Genomic DNA, 6,769 nt, shown 5'->3' on the forward strand with positions numbered 1-6,769 from the left:
GCTGGTAAAATTACTCTTCTTAAGGCTTGTCTTCAAAGTATTCCTACGTATGCTTTGAGTCTCTTTAGGATTCCAGCTAAATATTCTAATTCTATTGACAAAATCCAAAGGACCTTCCTCTAGTCTAGTTCTAAGGATAAGAAGATAATGAATTTAATTTCTTGGGATCAAATTTGTAAGCCTAAATTGGATTGTGGTTTGGGGATTAGGTCTATTAGGAGTATGAATAAAGCTCTTCTTACTAAGTAGGGTTGGAGAGTTTTTCATGAAAATAACGAGTGGACTACTATTTGGAAACATAAATACCTCTTTGATGCTCTTTCATTGTTTGATTTTGTTTCTTATCCTAATGTTTTATCTCCATTTACTATTTGGGGAGCTATGTAGGGAGCTAAAAATATTTTAATCAAAGGTTGAATTTGGAAAGTGGGTAATGGCTAGAAGATTAGGTTTTTGGATGTTGTATGGATTCTAGATCATCCTTTGATTGAGGATTATGAGGATAGAACTCTTGTTGATAGATGTAAATAGACTTTTGGTATTCTTGTGGAGAATTACTAGATTAATAATGAATGGGTTAACCTTGTGTAAAGTAATATGGCTTTTTATAGTATCCAGTGAATCTTGAATGCCTTTAGCCTATATCCTCATATTGAAGATAAAAATGGTTTGGGGATTTGAATCAAGAGGTTGCTTTAAAGTCTCTTCTATTTTTACAATTGAGGAAAAGGGATTTGGACCTTTATGGACTAAAGCCTAGATTAAAGGTCTTATTCCTAAAATAAACATTTTTTTTTTGGATCTTGCTTCAAAACAAAATTTGAACCTTGGACAATTTGCAAAAAAGAGGGGTTTATAGGGTTAACCGATGTAGCATATGTAAAAAGGACTCTAAAGATAGGAATCATCTTTTCTTAAATTGCAATTATAGTCAAAAAGTGTGGAGTTAAATTCTTAACTACTAGAATTTAGATTGTGTTTAGTAGAATAATATTAATGAATGCTTTCAGGGTTGGACATGTCCTTCTAAGGAGGTTAATATTGGTTTTCTCTGGAAAATTACTCTAACCTATTTTTGGTGGGAAATTTGGAAAGAAAGAAATAATAGAATTTTTAGAGACAAAGAATTCCTGAGTGAGTTCTTGGTCATAATATAATTGGAACTATCAAGGAAAACTTTAATTCTCATAGAAAACTGAGTGATGATATCGAAATCAACAAACCTATGCAGACTAAAGGCTATAAAATCAAAGCTGATGATTAGAGGTAGAATGTTAAATGGTAATCTCCTCCTATGGGTTGGATTAAAGGTAACTTTGATGGTGATGCTAACAGCAATCCTGGCAAAATTGGTTGTGGAGGGGTTTTGAGGGACCATACTAGTAGAATTATTGATGCTATTGCCATCCCTATAGGGATTTCAACTAACCATAAAGCTGAAGTAACAATAGTGTTGTATATTATGAGGCTAGTTGTGGATACTAGTTATTGGAGTTTTTGGATGGAAAAAGATTTGCTTAACATTATTAATATGCTTAATAACAAGAATTTAGTTACATGGACAATTGAGGGAACTATTATGGAAATCAAAAACCTTATCAATAAATTTGATAATGTTATATTCTCTCATTATTTTGTGAGGGTAATTTATTTGTTCATTGGATTACCAACCAAGTTGTCTATAGGGAAAGCAAGTTGAGCTAGCATGCTGACCTATGTAAGGATGTAGAGCTGATGGTGATAGTTAATTATGATAGGACACATGCTAGGGAAGGAAATATTTCCTAAGATTGGAAAATTTATGAAGAATATTGGTGGGTTTATAGAGAATAGTTTTAGATCCCTAAGAAGTACCTTTTCACTATAATGGCTTGTATTTGGCATGTAAGGTTAATAGCTCCTCGGTAATCTTCAAAACTTTATTACCTTTTCTGGTTTTAGCTACTCTAGTGATTTCCAAGGGAAAATAGGTTTTTGAGATGGGTGGGGAACTTAGAAAGAAAAAGCCAAGAAATTGTAGGGTTTGGAAGGAAAAGGCTTCTATGTGGTAGATTTTGCAGAAAGGTAAAGTGATGACCTACATTGAGAGATTCCATGGGTATAAACCTCACATTATGGATTCTTTTTTTAAAAACTAGTTTGAAGATAGGGTCACCTTGCATGGGGTCATAGTGAAATTGATTGAAGAATCTATTGTTAAGATTATGGGGCTTCCTATGGAAGGGATTAAATTCAATAAGGAGACTAGTATCTCCAATGTGGCTTTTAAGAAATTTTCAAAGACAGAAGTAGAACAGAAGAATTTGGAGAAAAATGATGACTTTTACAAACTAAATCAAATAAAAGTTATCTAGAGGGACGTGCTATCATATATCCATGAGTATTTTATTCTTGATGGTAGGGCTAGGAGAGTCCATAAATTTCACTTTGTTTTCCTAAATTATTTTAGGCACAAAGATAGGATTTCCTTTCCATTTTTTCTTAAATACTCTTTGCTTCAAAGCCTATATGCACATAGGAATAAATATTCTCATCCTATGTTTCATGTTGGTTTAGTTTTACTTATCGAAAACTTTTATAAAAGTAAGGCTATAAAGCTCTCTCCAATTCTGGAGAAGAGGAAAGGGTTTACTCCAAGAGAATAAATGTGGAAGAAGGGACTAGTGATAGCAAGAAGGTTTTCAAATGGGAGAGGGCTAAGAAATATGTTGAGGAAATTATAGAATTTGAGAATTTAGATAATGATAAAAAAATGGAAATGGGCAAACTTAGTTCTAACCTAGATAGCTACTTTAGGAGCAAAGGGGTGTCAACCAGTAAAGACAATGTGGAGGGAAGTAGGGATAGAAATACTAATTCAAATGTTGGGTCAGAAGCCCTTAGGGAGGATGATGAAAAATAGAGTGATCACCCTTCTCATAATCCCAGTGAGGAGAAAATGGAGGAGGATACTAGTAAGGAGATTGAAGATAAAGACCCTATGGGTAAGGACATAGCCAGAGTAAAGAAGAAAACAAGGAAGGATAGAGAATTTGGATATTAATACTAAAATACTCAGATCAACACTGTGACTACTGCAGTTAGTTCTAAGCCTAGGGATGTGGTTGAGGGAGGGATGACTCTCAAGATGCAAAACTTTCCTTTCTTCACACTAGTAAGCTTAATAGGGAGACTTCTCTTTAGGGTGGTTCTTGGTTGTGTAATTAAATAATGGTTCTCAAGAAGAAAATGGGGGTTATGTAGAAAGAGTTGGATGTTGAATGCACTATGATAACTTAGATGGAAGTACAAATTGGTACCATCCCCAAAAATCTTAAAGAATATGAGAAGGAGCTTTGTTACCTTATAAAGGAAAGTGGTCAAAAAATGGAACAAGTCACTTCTAGTCTATGTGTTGCAGTGGCCAATCTAGGTAAGAAGAGTAATAAGGAGATAATGTCTCCTAGTAATGTGGGGATGGGGAGTCTAGGAGGCCCTAATAAGAGAACTACACAGAGCATAAGGAAAAAGGTTGATGAGGCTCTTGAGGCTCATGTTGTTACTCCAACTAACATAATATTGAGTACTATAGAAGTAGGTGAAGAGGTTGCAAACATTATCAAAGAGTTGTTGTAGGTGTTGACTATGGAGCAGGTGTGCTGGTTGCTAGTCTAGGCAATTTTTCTAGTTTTTACTTTTTGTTTTTCAGCTTGTTTAAACTCTAGGTTCTAGATCCTTCTAAAACCTAGTCACTTTTTATGGTTTAAACTTTTGGTTTTAGGTCCTTGTAAATCCTAGTTTTGATGTTTTAAACTTTAGGTTTCAGGGCCTTGTAAAACCTGGTGGTGCATTAATGTTTATCTTTAGCATTTTGTAAAGGGTTTTGGGTCCCATCAACACTTTCTTTTACCTTAATCTAAAACATTCACTAAAAGAGTTGGAGGAATTGTGTAAAAATTCTCAGACCATTCCAAACATCAAAACCAAGAGACATTAGATAAGTACGCATTCAAATATCAAGAATTTATAGTTGGGGCATCAAATAAGGGTGCCTATTCATATTTTGATCTCCACAAGATCTCATCTATGAAATTACAAACAAACTTCAAGTGTTTCATCTATTTTTGAAGGTGCTAGAATTTAAACTATTAAGTGCATGAAACCACAAAGAAATAAAATAAGGGGAGAGTAAACATTGATAAGAAGAAGAACAAATTTTACATGAAAAATCCTTTCCAGTTAAAAAACACTATTGGAAATATTCAAGATATGATAAGTTACTAGGAGGGGAGGGGTAAATCAATAACTTTAAATCTTTAATTCAAATTTACCACAAATCAATCTATGCTACTGCATGCATTAGTACTAAAAGATAAAACATTCATCACACAAAAGAACATAATGTTTTGGTAACCTAGAAACCTTTCAAATAGAAATTAAAACTAGGGTGGGAATGGTACCAACAAAACTTCAATACTATAGCATAAATTTGGCCTATTAAGGCTTACATTGACCACATTTTCTGATCTACCCTAGTAGGAGCACAAAGGACTAATAGGTCCACCTTGTTAGAGGATTTACAAACATACAATGAAGTATGCACTCGATTAAGAGATTTGTACAAAATTGTTAAGTCTACCTTGTTAAAGGATTTAGAGACTGATTCACCTATCAAGATGAAGTAGTGGATCTACTTACAACTTATTTCTGATAAGATCCTTTATGCATTGATCACCTTATGTGATGGATATATCTTTTCTACTTCTGTATTGACTTTGTTGTATTCCTTGAACTACTGTTGATAATCCTTCACATGTACTTCTCAAAAATCACTTCACATTAATTCTCTATTTATTTAATACAAATTCTATCTTCCAATACACCTTACATATACCTTTCAAATTTACAAAACTGCAAGGTCATAAAGAACACAAGTGAACAAACACATTACAAAGTCGGCCCAATGGTGAATAACTCAAGTTCACTGAACTGACTCAGTGACCTAATACTTAGTGTCCACTACATTACACGGCATTGTCATGCACTTGGTAGAAGTGAAGGCTTGGTCTATACTAATCACTTGAATTAGTTTTGAACTCAATCACCACTGGTGACTCAGTAGATGTAGTGTCACTCGGTAGATACTGCACAATGAGTTTACCTTGCTTCACTCGGTAAACACTACTTCTTCCAATGCTCAATTTACACTAAATTTACATGACACAAACTTACTACTCAATAGACACTGTGAATCATGGTAGAAACTACTAGGCTTCACATTTCTTATATTCACTCGGTAGCCACTGTCTACTTGGTATAAACTGCTAAACACTTTGAAGCTTGGTTAACACTAGAATGCTCAGTGAGTGTAGGAAACTGAGTGTTCAACTCGGTAGCTATACTGATATGGATAAGTGTCATCACTAATGGAAATACTAACTTAATGCCAAAAATCTCCCCCTTTTGCATTAGTGACAAATCATTTATAAGCCAAAACATATGTACATAAACTATCTTACTAAATTTTGATTTTTCAAAATTGATCTTTATAAAGCTACTACATATACATTCCTACATATATCTCCTTGATGACACATAATGCATATAAAAAGATACTTATGTACATACCTATACACATATACATGTCGACTCTATTGAGTGCTATCTCCCCCTTTCACTTATACTAATATCTCTTCTTATATACAATGTTTCCCTTTTTGCTTATACTAATATCTCTCCCAATTTTTGATAGTAATGCCAAAGGGCTACATATACTATCTATATAGTTACCCCAAATGAGAGAGAAATTCCTGATGTACCTTGAGAATGAGGGAAAATGAATTATCCCAATTCTCTTGCAAAATTTAACAAGTGGAGAGAGTAATCTAGACTTCTGCTGATAATTTGATCATGTGATCAGCCACTAAGAAGTTCTAATCCTAGACCAATGTTTTGCAATGAGAAAAATGTTTCTACATTGTATCCATTATTGGAAAGACCATGTTTTGAATATCAATCAAGTTTACTCTTATTCTTGCTTCTTCTCTTAGAAGTTTTGCCTGCACTTCTACTAGATATTTCACCTTGATGTGATGAGAGGAGCTAGAAGAGGGGTTAGCCTGCAATTTTGATGTACTAGAATTCATTTTATCATCAATCTTATTTAGCTTCTCCTTTATTTCATTGGTAAAACTAGAAACATCACAAAGTTTGGCAAAAAGTGATGCTGCATTATTAAAAGAACTTTCAAAATTACCCAAGAATGTGGACAACTTAAATTGTTTGATTGCTATCTGTTGAGCAATATGCTCTAGAACCTTGTTATCAAACTTCCTTTTAGCCTTTTCAATTAGCTTCTCTTGTCTAGAGGAGTCCTCATTATATTTTTGTACAACCTCTTCTAACTTATATTTCTATACAACCTCTTCTAAATGAATCAAAATATGTTGAGGGAATCCACTTCAACACCTATATCTTGAGTAATTATATTCTTTGCATTTTAAATTATTCTACACTCCTTGTTCCTTTCAAACTTTAACTACTTCTGTGTAGCTTTCATCTCTATGAGTTGATTTGCTAACCTCATCTCTTCAATAGTAGTAGTCTCATAATCAATATTAGGTATTACTATCTTTGTGTCTAAGTCAATATCTTCTTCAATTTCCTTTCTAGTGATCAGAAGTTTCAATGGTTGCCTTTGTTTTACTTCAGTGATTATTGGTTTGACCTTTGGAACAGACACAATAGTGGAGATAGAAGGGATAGTAGTAAAAAATGGGATATGACTTAA

The sequence above is a fragment of the Cupressus sempervirens genome, chromosome 5, assembly GCF_028749045.1.
Source record: "Cupressus sempervirens isolate cs-2001-9-10 chromosome 5, ASM2874904v1, whole genome shotgun sequence".
Taxonomy (NCBI): Eukaryota; Viridiplantae; Streptophyta; class Pinopsida; order Cupressales; family Cupressaceae; genus Cupressus; species Cupressus sempervirens.